This window comes from Maniola hyperantus, chromosome 2 (assembly GCF_902806685.2).
Source record: "Maniola hyperantus chromosome 2, iAphHyp1.2, whole genome shotgun sequence".
In the NCBI taxonomy this organism is placed as follows: domain Eukaryota; kingdom Metazoa; phylum Arthropoda; class Insecta; order Lepidoptera; family Nymphalidae; genus Maniola; species Maniola hyperantus.
The window spans coordinates 16,200,015-16,217,560 of record NC_048537.1 but is presented as its reverse complement, the minus strand read 5'-3'; the positions used below and the strand labels follow the sequence as shown (position 1 = coordinate 16,217,560).

General features: G+C 37.0%; 1 long non-coding RNA gene across 1 annotated transcript in view; it reads left to right on the top strand.

Annotated features, from left to right (window-relative positions):
• LOC138404414 (uncharacterized) overlaps positions 1 to 17,136 on the top strand; it is a 28,701-nt gene extending 11,565 nt beyond the window's left edge. The window contains exons 2-3 of the long non-coding RNA XR_011238368.1: positions 7,746 to 7,843; positions 16,082 to 17,136. This is a non-coding gene — a long non-coding RNA (uncharacterized lncRNA). The remainder of the gene's footprint in view (positions 1 to 7,745; positions 7,844 to 16,081) is intronic.
• The last annotated feature ends 410 nt before the right edge of the window (positions 17,137 to 17,546 follow it).

Genomic DNA, 17,546 nt, shown 5'->3' with positions numbered 1-17,546 from the left:
AGGTAAACACTAAAATTTATAAAAAATGTACCTTTTTGTTTTTGTAACATCTCCACTGTTTACCCATATTCGCAATCTTTATTGCAGACAAGCACTTGATCAGATTCAGATTGTAACCAAACAAAACTTTTCTCCTTTTCTATCAATCTGTGTGACGACTTCCCTGGCGCAGTGGTGAGCGCTGTGGTCTTAATAGTGGGAGGTCCCGGGTTCGATTCCTGGCAGGGGTTTGGAATTTTATAATTTCTAAATTTCTGGTCTGGTCTGGTGGGAGGCTTCGGCCGTGGCTAGTTACCACCCTACCAGCAAAGCCGTGCCGCCAAGCGATTTAGCGTTCCGGTACGATGCCGTGTAGAAACCAAAGGGGTATGGGTTTAATAAAAACTGCCATACCCCTTCCAGGTTAGCCCGCTATCATCTTAGACTGCATCATCACTTACCACCAGGTGAGAATGCAGTCAAGGGTTAACTTGTATCTGAATAAAAAAAAAAAAAAAAACTATCAGTAATTTGTTTGCAAGTAATAATAACATTTGAAGATTTGAGTATCATGAAATAAAAGAACGTTTCACTCATAAGTTATTCATAAAATATAATCATCTTCGTCAAAAGAGTTTTCACATCTATAAGTACCTACCTGTTCATAAAATTATCCTTTGTACCTTTTTTGAGAGAGGTTTTCAAAGTAAGTGGTCCTGTAGTGACTCCGTGGTTTATTTTGTCCGTCAATTGTCCGTCGAACAAAGAGGATAATGGACAATGTATTTGTAAAACGGTACGCAGTTCGAGTGCAGTCATAAAGAGCTTAAGCTAACAAAGGGCAGGTATGTATCTCTGAAGTATAATATTGGATGTAAGGACGTTTCTAAGAATTTTTATGTAGGTGCAAAATTGCACACAATACAATATATTTTGTGACTCTCTACGTATTACGGTTCACGAGATACAGCCCGTTGATCTACAGACGGATGCGACGGACGGACAGCGGAGGCCCATCCCCGTAGGTAATAGGGTCCCGTTGAAAATAAATATTTTTTTTTTTTTTTTTCAATTAAACTTTTACAAGTATTTTTGAATCGTCAGAGGCATCTTCCACTGGTTCGGATTTCAGAATGTCTTTCCTACCGAGAAGACCCAGCAAGAAACTCGGCGGTTGCTCTTTTCAAAGATTTGATATACAATATTATGCCACGTATAAGAAAAGTGGACGGACAACATCAGACGAGTCGCAGGGAGCCGAAGGATACAGGCGGCGCGAGACCGTGGCGTGTGGAAGTCCCTACAAGAGACCTATGTCCAGCTGTGGACGTCTTGATGATGATGATGATGTTTAAGAAAAGTATTTGCAGTCGCAGTGCAAGTTTGCGCGTTGCTGGAACGAGCTGCAGGTCAAATCCACGCTCACGTTGGCACTCCGTTGAACCCTAAAAAGGTTTAAATAAGGTAGTAGGTAAGAATAGGTGTGTCATGCCCACTTTGTTCAATTCAAACATAAAATCACTTTAAATATTTCACTTGAATCCTAAGTAATGTGATAGTCAATTCCACTTTTCTCGTCGTTTCACGAATCATTAGACACTTTCCGAAGTCTTCCAAATCTTCTGTAATATTGAAACAAAAGGAATAAAGCCAGAGTCGCCCACTCGCTATTTCAGTTGATTACATGATTGCGTATTGTAATAAGTTTTATTAGACTTTAGATGAAATGGGTTTGTAAATTAATGAAGGCGGGATGGATTTTGTAAAGTAAAGAATTCATTTGTTTTGATTAGAAACAGGTAGGTACCTACTATGTTTATATTAAAACTAGCTTATGCTAGCGACTTCGTCCACCTGGACTACACAAATTTCAAACCCCTTTTTCACCCCCTTAGGGGTTGAATTTTAAAAAGTCCTTTCTTAGCGGATGCCTACGTCATAATAGCTATCTGCATGCCACATTTCAGCCTGATCCGTCCAGTAGTTTGAGCTGTGCGTGCGAGATCAGTCAGTCAATCAGTCAGTCACCTTTTCCTGTTATATATTTAGATAATTATAAATGTAGAACGACTTTGTTATCCATACTAATATTATAAATGCGAAAGTATGTCTGCCAGTTATTACAGCCTCAATAGCTCAACAGGTCAACAGGTAAGGAGTGGACTGAAAACCGAAAGGTCGACGGTTCAAACCCCGCCTGTTGCACTATTGTCGTACCTACTCCTAGCACAAGCCTGACGCTTAGTTGGAGAGAAAAGGGAAATACATGACTAATTTTTTTTTTTTAAGTTTTTCACGGCACATCTATTGAACCGATTTTGACGAAATTATAAATGATACAGACATAGCTTTCTTTCAGCCTGGAGTTGTAGTTTTCGCCGATTAGCTCTTTAAAATTGACAAAATATGAAAATACAATTTTTAGACAGATAACAAAATACATAATAGGATTTATTTATTTATTTATTGCGTTTTTTATGCTATCTTGTCAGTAATTATCAGTACTGTCACCTGTCTTGGTTTTTGCGTTCTGGTTACACCCTGTATGTGCACCTGTATAATAATTCCAAGATAATATTATTCAAAGAGTGAACGAGGTGTGTTTGAAATACCAAACTACCTAATGGTCAACATTTAAAGACCGAAATTCGGTATCGACCAATAATAACAAAAAAAGTATGAACCACACCGCGCAGGTAGGTTTTTCTTTAAAGCAGGTACAGGCAGGTAGACACACCTGCCCAAAACCTTGTTCCACACGCCAGCGACCACACCAAGACCTCTCATATCTCCTTAAAATCACTCTATAGGTTCCTTACATAGTGTATCCGCGGGGAGAAGGGTGGGTCAAACAAACTGGTAGTGTTCAGTCACCTGTGAAGTGAACACGACCCTACAGTGTGTGATTAATCGTATTTGTGAACATCTGTCCAAGTTAAAGGTAAAAAGTTTTTCTTTAGTGATGTGATTTTTAAAATATTGATATGGGGTCTAATACTATGATAAATATTAAACACTTTGTTAGCTCCGAATCCATATGAGATAAGACTTCGTTCGGATGGAGTTTCTGAAATACCTTTCTCAATCTTATAATCTATGTTATAAATATATTTATAAAACGAAAAGTTGACTTAACTGATCTATCAACGCACAGTTTAAACTACTGGACGGATTGGGCTGAAATTTGGCATATAGATAGCTATTATGACGTAGACATCCGCTAAGAAAGGATTTTTGAAAATTCAACCCAAACGGCCCCGGTATGGGTTCGAAATTTGTGTAGTCCACGCGGACGAAGTCGCGGGCATAAGCTATTAAAACATAAAATTCAAACTTTCAAGAAGCTTTCAAGCTTATATACCCAGCAGTTGGATCTATCAGTCAGTCGGTTTTTCCTTCAGTTTTCCCCGCCAATCATAATATTGATCCTATAAGGGTTATTTTTTCCTTTTGAGGTACAAAACCCTAAAAACTTACAGTAGTTTTTTAGGGTTTTGTACCTCAAAAGGTGACCTTACACCTTAGAGGTGTGTAAAATTTGCTAACTATAGCCTAAGCTATAGGTGCTAGATGCTCGGCTATAGGTTTTTCATCATAATAATTATAGGTTTTCTGTAGAAGTTAACAGGTATGTAGTTAATGTGATTTAATTACATATTTCTGAAAACGAATTTGGTTCACACTAAGTAATTAATTGGTTTTTATTAACTTTACTTCTATATCTAGGTAAACGCGTCCCATCTCAGGCCGCATCATCACTTTCCATCAGGTGTGATTGTGGTCAAGCGTTTGCCTATCATGAATAAAAAAAAAACTATTTAGTTAGTACTGTGTTTTTTTTTTTTTTTTTTTTTTTTGTTTATTTGAAAGTAATCAACAGCGTAAATACATAATTATTATTTAAATTTAAATCTAGGTATAACAGAAGGCCAAAAGAGATTACTTAAAATTATAATTAAACTATTTTAACAGAATAGAGTTAGAATAAATGTAGGTATATACAATAATGTTATTTGAGAAATTGTACATGAAAGTACCTACCTACAGCAGATTTCGCTCTGTGTCAAGAAAGCGAAACAACGGGTGCACTGGATTACTTTGTATATTCAAAACTGTTAAAAATTCAGATAAAAATATTGTTTTTTTTCTCTTGATAGGTAGGCAGTATTTTTATCTTCTAATTATTTATATCGTTTCAATTACCTACGAGATAATAATAGCGGCAATAGATACCGGAGCGCTGAATCATTTGACGGTACGCTAGCCCTTTGTTACAGAAACATGACAGACATTTTCATATTATCAGGCCACAGACAAAACTTTCGTTTTCCCCGCCAGCTACAGTATTGGGAATTTTAAAAGAAGTGTAAATAGGCATCTTCTAAGCAGGCGCGTTTTTTTCACCTACTATTTTGTTTGTAATTGAATTCAAGGGCATGCCTATAGTATTATGTAGGTATAGTTTAAAAAAAGTAAAATAATTTCGTCCATTAGATACCTACACGTACCTACCTACCATTAGTTTCGTCAATTGATACTTGACAATATTCACCTGCCATTTCCGTTCGAGCACCTGTGTCTGCGCTAAAACAAGGTAAAAACAAATTTCAAGTCAACCCGAGTTGTTTTCAACCTGTTTCGAAAAGGATGTGGCTGAGAGATTGTGCCATAATTTTAGCCACATCTGTTTTTGCGAGATTTCTTTGGAGCTTTTCCCTTATTAAGGCAATTTTACCTGCTATTAGGGAAGGTAATATTGGAATGAGGGGGCTATAATTTACATGCTCCTACGGCTAAACATGGTGTTATTTTTAGACTTCTGAAAACATAGATTTGCGTTAAATACCTACCTGAGTATTATATAACACTAATGTGTAAATCAGTACCCTTATTATAAATGCGAAAGTGTGTTTGTTTGTTGGTTTGTCCATCAATCACGTCACAACGGTGCAACGTATTGACGTGATTTTTTGCATGGGTATAGATAAAGACCTGGAGAGTGACATAGTGACTTTTTATCGCGGAAAATCAAAGAGTTCCCACGGGATTTTTAAAACCTAATTCCACGCGAAGTCGCGGGCATCAGCTAGTAATATTATAAAATACCTGTGTGATACGGAAAACTCTCTTGTGGGTAAAGATTGTAACTTGTAAGTTCTACAAAAATACCTAATGCGCCACCGCTATAGCCTAAATAAAATTACACATGGATAAATCGATTAATTGTAATCGATTCGTGCGATTAATGAATTATAGTACCTACCTAGTTGGTTATGATTAATTTACGTAAATACCGAAGTTAAACTTACCAGTCTATGGGGTTTTACATAATGAGAGCTTATAATCGTGAGAAGTTACGTATTAGCCGTAACATTATCGATTTTAATAGCGAATTTTGAGTAGGTAATCGGATTATCCAGATTTTATAATTATTCTTTGCTTGGTTTTCTTAGGCCTTGTACCGTTTAGGTTTCTATAATTATTTAAGTACCTATTGAGATTTTTCTTATTATAATAATATGTAGGTAAGTAGGTAGGTATCTGCGGCGTATTAAGGAAAATAATTAATATCAGTAAATAGAAGTAGGTATTTATTATGACGTGTACGCACCTGTAAGGCAATGGCGCCTGTTATTATGGATAAGAACGCACGGTGAATGAATAGACTGCATCACATTATAATAATATCAATGAATCGATTCGAGTGATCGATGTGAAATACGTGGAATAAATATCGATTTTAAATTCAGGTTTGGAATGTGAACATCTTTTAAAGGTACTTAATGATTTAGTGATCTGACAACCGAATATCAATATATTAAAATTTAAAGAAATAGAACAAACCGGCCAAGTGCGAGTCGGACTTGCGCACGAAGGGCTCCATACCATTATCTATAAAAACGCCAATCACGTTTGTTGTATGAAAGCCCCTTTAAATATTTATTTTATTCTGTTTTTTTTTTGTATTTGTTGTTATAGCGGCAACAGAAATTCATCATCTGTGAAAATTTCAACTGTATCTATTACGATTCATGAGATACAGCCTGGTGAAAGACGGACGAGGCAGCGGAGTCTTAGTAATGGGGTCCCGTTTTTACCCTTTGGGTACGGAACCCTAGTAAATTATGGAAAAATAAACTATCTACCTACATAATATTACACGTGTCTAAGAATTTATTGAGATCTTGAAGTAGGTAGATTTGCAGGGCGATTGTCTAAAACCTGCATCAATGATTATTACAATCTCAATTGTTCTGATTGGCTGAATTTGTGCGATTCTTGTTGCAACAATGCATTGTAGCCAATAGTGAGCGAGCAATAACCCATCAGAGATGATTGCGATCGTGACATTGTAGCTGTCAAAAAACCGCGGTAGAGCCACTGGCGCGACTTGAGAGATTGCTTGAAAATAACTCAGATCGATCTTTTCGTACTGATTGTGACTACCACTGAAAATGGGCGCCAAACAGATCCGCTGTTTTATGGCTACCATACTTTATTAAGGTGGTAGGTACCGGACATATTTAGTTAATCTGTGATTATGTTCTTGATTTAAAAAAAAAACTCCGCCATGTTTTTGAATCCGAATATCGCGAATTCGAATGCGTTTCCGAAATTTAAATTTAGAGCGTGTAGCGAATTTGTAGTATTTCCTTCATTTGTGTTCACAGGCCATCGATCAGCGTACAGAATTTTAAGTAACGTTTAAGTTGTGTTTAACTAATGTTTTAGTTTAACTCAAGTTTGAATATTGATTTGACGTCTCTGTTTAAATAAATTAGATTGGCTTTGTCGGTTACTGTTCAATTTATTAACTCTGCCGTCTTTTAGCCGTTATTTTAAGTACTTTCCTATAGGTATGTAGTAATTTTTCTTCACATAACTCATATTTTTATGGAATTCAGATTCTTAAGGAGGGATATATCAGACATATGCCGGTCAATAGAGGGGTTTTAGCTAACGTACGTCCATCAATGAACGAAATAAGTAAGTGGAGACATCATAGATAAAGAAACAAGCACTATTTTGTACACAGAACTCGGACGAACTTTTTGTCAAACAAAATTCAAGGCGGAATAAAGACATTTATTTCTATAAAAAGGGTTTAAAAATAAACAAACTTGATTGAGTTTTACTTTTTACTAGCTTATGCTCGCGACTTCGTCCGCGTGGACTACACAGATTTCAAACCCATATTTCACCACCTTAGGGGTTGAATTTTTAAAAATCCTTTCTTAGCGGATGCCTACGTCATAATACCTATCTGCATGCCAAATTTCAGCCCGATCCGTCCATTAGTTTAAGCTGTGCGTTGATAGATCAGTCAGTCAGTCAGTCAGTCAGTCAGTCACCTTTTCCTTTTATATATTTAGATTCTGGCTTTTAATTCCGGAGTGTTTCACACAAATACGTACCTACCAGCAATATTTAAGTTACTAAATTAATAAGTATTTTTATAGTGTTTATCAGATTGATTGAGCGAATTTTCGCCAAAAATGGACATTTGCCTTTGCCAAAACTGTGTCAAAAAATTGTTTTAGAACTGAAAATATTACTTCATAATCATCAACCTGGGGGGGAATGAATGGTGGCTAATGGAAGGTGGTAAGAATACTGGTTGCAATTCCGCACTGGACAGCCAGGCTGATACTTTGCGCAAGAAATGAGCCAGCCGTTCTTTCACCAGATAAGGCAATTGCCTAACTGCGTTAAAATATCTGGCAAGATGGAGTATGCAAATTAAATATTTAAATTATTTGTTAAAGGTACCTACTGGAGTGAAACATCAGAAGAAAGGTTTACGTCATCACTAATAGAAGCAACCTTTAGTGAACCATCACCATGATCATCAATATCATCATAAGTAAGTTTACAAACCATTTTATAAGTTCTTGACTATAAGTCCCGCTAATTGCTATTGCGCTGGAACCATGTATCATTAACATCGAAATGACGTTATTTTGATGTCAGCCGAAATAAAAATACCTATACCTACCATCAGCTTGAAACTGCAGTCTAGTGCTGACGTCACTAAAATCGCGGCCTGATTAAATTAAAACAAAAGAATATTAAAGTCATTCATATAAATAAAAATCTATATAAATAAAAAACCTGTATAAATCAATACCTATATCTACTACAAAATAAATACGCACAGTTAGCGCTGGGGTTAGAAACTTAACATTTTGACAGTAAGTTCCTTTTTTAACGAGGATTCTCTGAAATTCCAACACCAGGGGATTTGGATTGTAGGGGATGAAAGTTAGGAAGAAAATCCGTCATTTTTCAAGTTATATCCATCCATGAACGTAGTTTTTGCGCTTTCAGTAGTTTTTTGCTATCCCTTTCATAATATTGGTTGCGGAAAACGATAGCACTAGATTTAGACCCTTAAATTTAGTTTAGTTTATAGATTGTGTACAAGAGAATTAGTCATTGGGACTAGTGCCTGTGTACCTGTTAATGTGTACCTGTTAGTTAATTAATTATTGTGTTTTTATAGATTGTGTACAAGAGAATCAGCCCTAATGTACCTGTGTACCTGTTAATGTGTACCTGTTAGTTAATTAATTATTGTATTTCGACGCTCGAATTCTATCAACGTTGGCAAGATGTAATCTCTCATACTAAGGTTGTGATGGCGCTTTTATTTTAGTCAGTTTAGGAAGCAAAATTTCCACTTAACTATAAATCAAGCTGTCTTGTTGAAGGGGTAAGCGGGTAATATTAGCCATATCACCCCTTCTCACGTTTTATATCGCCAGTTATAATATTATGATGTAATTTGTCTGTGGCGCTAACAAGGCGGGTCAACTCAAAGGAGTTCGTTAGATGCCGTACGTGTCTGTACCTGATACGTTTTAATTAATTAAGTGAGGACTACCGAATGTGTTAACTTAATTAATAACACAAAGACACCTAGGGTTTATTAAAACTGGAGGATATCTTCTAAATATATAAAAGGAAAAGGTGACTGACTGACAGACTGACTGACTGATCTATCAACGCACAGCTCAAACTACTGGACGGATCAGGCCTTTTGGCATGCACATAGCTATTAAAACGTAGGCATCCGCTAAGAAAGGATTTTTGAAAATTCAACCCCTAATGGGGTGAAATAGGGGTTTGAAATTTGCATAGTCCACGCGGACGAAGTCGCGAGCATAAGCTAGTTTAATTAATAAAATGTTTGATTTTGAAATGAAACAAAATGAAAATGTATTTATAAAACTTATGTCGTTTTACAATTTTGTGTCGGGAACCCTGAAGTAAGTTTAATAAACCTGTGTCTCAGGGTCCCCGCTCCGCCCCCTCAGTCTCAAATATAGATTATGCTAGCTTATGCTCGCGACTTCGTCCGCGTGGACTACACAGATTTCAAACCCCTATTTCACCCCCTTAGGGGTTGAATTTTCAAAAATCCTTTCTTAGCGGATGCCTACGTCATAATAGCTATCTGCATGCCAAATTTCAGTCCGATCCGTCCAGTAGTTTGAGCTGTACGTTGATAGATCAGTCAGTCACTCAGTCAGTCACCTTTTCCTTTTATATTTTTAGATATACCTATTGTTATTACCTGGCCACTATTATCCAAAACACACCCAATAACAAAACAAAAACAAACAAATAAAGGTTCAAACCGTAATCGAATTTGTCCTGTTTATAGAAAAAAGCCCGAAGAAATTACAAGGGGACCTCCGAAACCAATTTCACGAACGTTTTACCCGATACCTATTTACTGAGCCTGAACCCTGCGCCGTTCACATCACGTTTCCACAAGGCAATTCCGACGGACGACAAAAACACCTTATTCAAGCATTGCACGCACCCATGCATACCAATCGGCAGAACGTCTACAATCGCATTTAAATTGTGCCTATTCGGATCGCAGACTCGCGACAGCCGACAGGGGCCTTATTTTAACTTTAAGCCTGCAAATAACAATGTCTAAAGAAATGTAACTCTCATATAATGACGGCTTTAAATTCATACCAACATACAACAATACAATACGGTATTTTACCAAGCGAGATAAAATATATAAATGTATATCTAAACAAAATAGTATTAGCAATAAGCAACTTTAAATTGAATTTTATGATTCAGTAGCTTATGCTCGCGACTTCGTCCGCGTGGACTTCACAATTTACACATACCTATTTCACCCCCTTAGGGGTTGAATTTTCAAAAATCCTCATAATAGCTGTCTGCATGCCAAATTCCAGCCTGATCCGTCCAGTAGTTTGAGCTGTGCGTTGATAGACCAGTCAGTCAATCAGTCAGTCAGTCAGTCACTTTTTCCTTCTACATATTTAGATTTTAAAGATTTAATTTTTAGGGTTCCGTACTTCTAAAGGAATAATTATAGGGTCACTTCGTTATATGTCTGTCTGTCAAAAAAGCCTAGAGAGTACTTCCCGTTGACCTAGAATCACGTTTGGCAGGTAGATAGGACTTATAGCACTCGTAAAGGGAAAAATCTTGTGGAGCAATGAAAATGATTAGTGGATATCTATCAATCACATCCATAGCAACGTACTCGTAGCATAGCACATCTCTGATGAAAAAGCAGCCTAAAGCTAGGTTAGACTTAAGACGATGTTAAAACGAGACAGGGTTATATAAACGGCATACATCTGTCTCGTTTTAACATCGCCTTAAGTCTGAGCATAGTCAAAGTGCGCTCTATAGATTTCAGCCTAAGAGTAAATGCGACTGTCGCACGTCTCGTGTCGGATGTGTGCGCACGTCTCGTGTCGGATGTGTGCGCACGTCTCCACACTCGACGCACATCGAAGGACGAAATGCGTAACGGTTAACGTCAAATCAGAGTTCGTGACATCCTGCTAAAAGACTAACTTCTATTTTCTGGAACAATTACTGACACGTAACTTATAATAGACTTTTCGTCCTTCTGGAAATCCGCAACGAACTTGCTACTTACTTGACTCAGAAATAGTTGGTAACTTTATAGAGGCATAAAGTCTGCTTATCCTGGTTTTTCTAATCTACCTAAATAAATAAAATCTTTGTTGTGAAAGCTTTTGTATAAAAATTTTTGATACAAAAGTTTTCACTTCAAAATATTATAACTGCGAAAGTGTGTCTGTTTGTCTGTCTTTCTATATGTCTGTCTACCTATCTGGTAGCTTTTAACGGCCTAACAGTTTAATCGATTTTGATGAAATTTGGTACAGAGTTAGCTTACATCCCGGGGAAGGACATAGGCTACTTTTTATCCCGAAAAATTAAAGAGATCCCTCGGGATTTAAAAAAAAACCTAAATCCACGTGGATTAATTTGCGGGCATCATCTACTACTTATTAAATTACTACAAAGTACAAAAACTTTTTATCAGTATAAGTATCTACGTGTGGAGAAAAAGAAGAAAATTTTTTTCGGAACATCTCAACATACATAAAGCATAAGCAACATACGTGCGAACACTGAACGTGTCTGCTCCAATGAAGATAAAAAGATAATTAAAAATCTTAGCAAAAAGATCACACCCGGCAATTTCGCCATCCGCTTTTGTAACGTCAATATAATTGGCCAATTCGAGGACGGAAAATAAGTTGGACGCGAACGGACAGACATGTCCATTTAGAGACGGTGTAATTGATGTAGAAACTTCAGTAATAGCTTATTCAATCGGCGAAACCGGTCCGGGGCCGCCGGCCGTTGCCTTTTGTGGTAGTGCTGCATTGGGTTTTAAATTCAACATCATCATCATCACGAGCAACCCATTGCTGGCTCACGCACGGATCTCTTCTCAAAATCTTAAGGATTTCCAAGTGCGGAGGGCGGAAAATCAAGCTATTTACCTCAAATACCTGTATTGTTTGGGATTTGTGCTCTGATTTGTGAATGGGACGACTTGGTAACAAACCTTGGTAGCACTTCATTTTCATTTCATTCGTTGGATGATGAATTTGAGAACGATGTGGAGAATTCTCAGGCATGCATCTTTCCTCATGATGTTTTGTAACTACCTACCTACACACCTGAAAATTTAGAGGTGCGTGCCCGAATATAATGTTAAAGCTATTAGCGGAACCTACGTAGAGTATAGATATCTTACAAACCAACTTGAAAAATACAAAATCAGAATTCGCCTAGCAAGTAGGTATGCCTAGTGCCTATGACATGCCTATGCGAATAACAATAGTGTTCTGAACAAGGCCGTTCCTGGTCGTTGGCTTCGTCTAGTCTCGCAAAGGCTAGAAATACATTGACTTTTACTTATGGTAATAATAACTAGGCATTCTATTAGATACTATGAAAAAATAGCTTTACTGATTAACTTGATTTGGTTGATTTGATAAATAGGACCTCTATTTTTAGGGTTGCGTACTTCAAAAAGAAAAAAGTACCCTTATAGGATCGCTTTGTTGTCTGTTGGTCTTATAGCACAAGTAAAGGAATAAATACGAAAACCGTGAATTTGTTACATCACCAAAAAAATATTAAAATGTGTTCATGAATAAATAATTAGTTTTTTCAATTTTCAAAGTAAGATAACTATACCAAATGGGGTATCATATGAAAGGGCTAATCAACCAACCAAGGTACCTGTACATTCTAAAACAGATTTTATTTATTTCTATGCATAATAGTATTTGATTTATCGTGCAAAATATCGAAAAATACGACGGTAGTAAGGAACCCTTAGTGCGCGAGCCTGACTCGCAAATGAGCGGTTTTTCCTCTATAATTTTGTTAAATTTGTGGATTGATGAGGTCCAATACATTGTAGATAACGATACGAATAAATTTAGGGAAAATGTTGACGGTTCCAAAATTCGCAAAATTGGAAGAAATAAATCAGAATAAGCAATAGGATGCCTTATCTCACTAGAACCACTCATTATTGTACCTAATACTCTTGTAATCAATACTTTTGAAACTTCCCATTTTTGAACAATATTTTTTTGTGCTATAGAAATAGATAAATTATTAGGTAGGTTTAGAAGGAGATAACATATTTGTAGGGCATTAACTCTGTCGTTGAGACTGTGACAGAGACAACGCCCTACAAAGCTGAAATGTCATTCTAATGGCCTATGTACATTACTTTCTGCCGCGTACTGTAAAAACTTTTGATAGAATCCATAAGCTCAGATACTTCGCCTTAAAACAGTTGCTTAATATGCACAAAACAGTTACATGCACATGTTGAATGTAAAGGAAAATCCACCACTCACTCGTCTAGCTCGTTGTTTCTTCAGCGTCTGTCACGGTCGAGTGTAAGAACCATTTTATTACGAACCCTCATTAAAAAAACCTTAGGCCTTTGTTAAAAACTGTTGTAAGGCCAGTCTTACATCGACGGCCTTGTATGAACTCTGACCTGTGGCTGAGGGTAAAGGACGTAACTATGGTTTGAAAAATGTAACTATCCATACTAATCTTCTCTACATAGTATAAAGTCGCTTCCCACGTCTGTATGTATGTATGTATGTATGTATGAACGCGTAGATCTTTTAAACTACGCAACGGATTTTAATGCGGTTTTCATCAATAGATAGAGTGATTCAAGAGGAATGTTTAACGCTATAGTTTAATTTAAAAGTTTTCTTTCTTTCTTCTTTCTTTCTTTCTTAATTCTCAAAAAATTAGAGATCCCTAGAGAAGTTGAAGTAATGTGAATTAGGTCGGAAAAAAATCCTCTCATTTGGGAGTTTCCGAGGCAATGACACCTCAATGACACCACATTAGTACCTACGTTGCACCCATGCGAAGCCGGGGCGGGTCGCTAGTAATATATAAAAGGAAAAGCTAACTGACTGACTGATCTATCAACGCACAGCTGAAACTACTGGATGGATTGGGCTGAAATTTGGCATGCAGATAGCTATTATGACGTAGGCATCTAGTCCAGTAGTTTGAGCTGAGCGTTGATAGATCTGTCAGTCAGTCAGTCAGTCAGTCACCTTTTCCTTTTATATAATTAAAAGATGATAAAGTTATAACAAGTTATTATCTACATTTGCTATGAAGTACGTAGGTAGTCGTTCTAAATTATGTACATAATATTATGACTATATTTACGTATCTTAAAAGTATGTGGTAACCCTTATTTCTCTCAGTTGGGGGTTTCACAGGTCAAGACTGTTTGGTTCACGTTGTATAGAATCTATTAACCCAACAAAAACCATTCCGCGAAACTGGCCTCAGCGGCTCTGACGAATCTTTACACTTTACATAACTCATTTACACTCGCTTTAGACTCAGCGGTGGGCGCGATGACTTCTATGAAAAAGCCATTTAATGCCGGAAATACATGCTTGTAACCAACGACCTCTATGTAGTACTACGTACTAGACGAGACATTCCGAACAAATATTTATGCGGGCTGCAACTCGTTTGCCTTTTTTTTCATTCCGATACAAGCGACTTCCCTTGACTGAATCTGTCTAAGATAGAAGAAGGAAGGAATGGCCCTAGAGTGACGTTGCAGTCTAAGATGGAAAGGGGTTAACTTGGAAGGAGTATGGCAGTTTCATTAGACCCATACCTACCCCTGATTGGCATCGTCCCAGCAGCACGGCTTTTTTGATTGGATGGTAACTAGCCATGGCCGAAGTATCCCATCAGACCCGAGACCAGAGACTAAATTCCCTAATTGCCCCTGAATCGAACCATTTGTTAGAACACAGCGCTCACCACAACACCAGGAAGGTCGTCTAGCTTACATCTTGAGGTTTCAGTCAGCCGTACTAAAGAAAGCTTCATAGAACGAATTTTGTTTCACATAAAAAGCTGTGATAGCCTAGTGGTTAGGACGTCCGCCTTCTAATCGGTGGTCGGGAGTTCGATTCCGGGCCCGCACCTCTAACTTTTCGGAGTTATGTGCGTTTAAATTAATTAAATACCACTTGCCTTACCGGTGAAGGAAAACATCGTGAGGAAACCTGCATGCCTGAGAGTTCTCTATAATGTTCTCAAAGGTGTGTGAAGTCTACCAATCCGCACATGGCCAGCCTGGTAGACTATGGCCAAAACCCTTCTCACTCTGAGAGGAGACCCGTGCTCTGTAGTGAGCCGACGATGGGTCGATCATGATGATGATGACTCGAGATACTAATTTAGTTCAATGCTAGTATAAGGCAATGCTCGTGGCATCTATTTTTGGGTTTCGTTTTAAAGCGCGGAACCCTTTAGCGTTTCCCATTCCATCTGTCTGTCTCTCCGTCTGTCTGTGTCAAAATTAACTAAGTTAAGAAATTATTAATTCCCAAATAACCCCGGCGGGAATCTATCTCGGGACCTCCCACTCATAATTTCACACCCGCGCTCCTCTAAAAGAAAATATCTATTATGTAACTTTTTACCCTTTAAGGAGTGAAAAGTGTTTTTTTAACAAGAAAAATATTAGACGGGTATAATATTAGAAGTCCCAGAGGAAAACTCGTATTTTCTGCTCATTTTAATTTGTCGATCATATTCCCTCGGGACTCACTCCTACAATCGGACCTTTTCAAAGCTAATTTTACTTTTCGATGTCGATTTTTTTACTTACTGAAAATAGGGTATCCTTTGGGTAATTCATTATGTATTCATGATTCGCTATGAAAATAGTTTTCATTTTTCTATTATAACTGTAAAACTTGTAAAAATAAATGTGGAAATTGCAAAAATACGTAACTTATAATAAGAGTATGCAATACTAGACATGAAAAATATCGTATCTAATAGGTAATAATCCCACTGTCCACTAGCAATAGATGAGTTATTAATAAATTACTAGCTGTAATAGTAACTTAAAAATAAAACGCTTCAAGCACAAGTGTCCACAAGCAAGAAGTCAGCTCTAGCAAGTGGCAAGTCATTTGCGTCTTCTACTGTGTAAATACCTATGGTAAAACTCGCAGGATGTCAGTTTTACAAATAAAACTTGCAGAAATTAATACTGAAATTATGACAATGACAGCGTCTTCTGCAAGTTTCATTGCACGTAGACACGCTTGTGCGTAAAAGCGTGTGTTAAAGCAATTTTTTTCAATCAAGCTGATATAATTTATTTGTAGATAATTCTTCCTTATTTTGATTTCTAACCAATCAATGCAATGTCGTTAATCTGTTTTTTTCTCAATTTCAGAATACTGCTCTGCCCTCGGATTACAGAAAGCCTGCGTGGACTTGGAAGAAATGTAATAAATAAAATTATAGGTACGAGTTCATTATAAAACTGATCTTAATTTAAAACTCATTTATTTAAGCAAAACAAAATTAAGAATTAAGTTAGTATTATTGAAGAAAAGCAAAGCAAAACTTACAGAAAGCATATAGAAGATATTCGTCCGATAATAGAAACTTGAAGAAAGAAGTCAGAAAAAGAAATAGGAAGAAAGTCAGAAGAAAGGAAGAAGAGAGAAGTTAGAAGAAAGACAGGTTATTTATCTTTGGTTATCTAGCTGTATGAGTACTGAGACATCATAAAGCTAGGTTACCGGAGTTAAGGGCCGTCTGTGATCTGCGATACGAAGATGCGATATATGACCGAGCTGGAATTGTTACGTTTCAAACCGACGACTTCTATGCATTAGATTTTTTTTGTAAGGGGCTTTTACAGATAATCATGTATTAGATTTGTCATTCCGAACAAAAAATTTTGCGAGCTGCAACTCGTTTTTGGTACAACTTGGTACAGTACGCGGCAGTAGGAGATTTGTAGATAATTGTGTCTGTCGTTGAGACCGACAAAAACACTCTGGAAGATTTTGTCTCATACAATCATATTGATGTCAGCTATTGATTAATACAGGTTTTATGCGTGGCCGCTCTTTTGAAAAAAACCAGAAAAATGGCTGACACCTAGGTAAACCAAAATCTTCAAAGCCTTTTTGTTAGAAATAAAAAAAATCTAATGTGATTAAAATAGGTAGCCTAACTTTCGTTACTTTTGTAAGTACTATTATATTAAGTATTATGTGCTTTCGTGGTGTTATTTTTCAATTAAGTACAAGTAAAGTTTAATACCTATTGAATTTCATCTCGAATTTTCGATCAAGTTACGAGTGAGCCCGTTGATCGTAGTTTACTTTAATTACATAAAATAACAGTTGACTTGGAACACTAAAGTTTCACTAGTAGAACACTAGAGAATTTAAAATAACTTAATTATGTGTCAATTAATTAATTTAATACTCATGTTTATATAGTTTTATTGTTTTTGCTAGGTATACACCTTCATATTAAGTTTATTTGGCGCAATAATCCCAAATGTTGTGTTCACTTGCCATCGATATACATATCAGTGTGTATTATAATTAGTATCTCATGTGGTAAATGTTGTGTAAGCTATGATAGCCTAGTGGTTAGGACGTCCGCCTTCTATTCGGAGGTCGGTGGTTCGATCCCGGGCACGCACCTCTAACTTTTCGGAGTTATGTGCGTATTAAGTAATTAAATATCACTTGCTTTAACGGTGAAGGAAAACATCGTGAGGAAACCTGCATGCCTGAGAGTTCTCCATAATTTTCTCAAAGGTGTGTGAAGTCTACCAATCCGCACATGGCCAGCGTGGTATAGACTGTGGCCAAAACCCTTCTCACTCTGAGAGG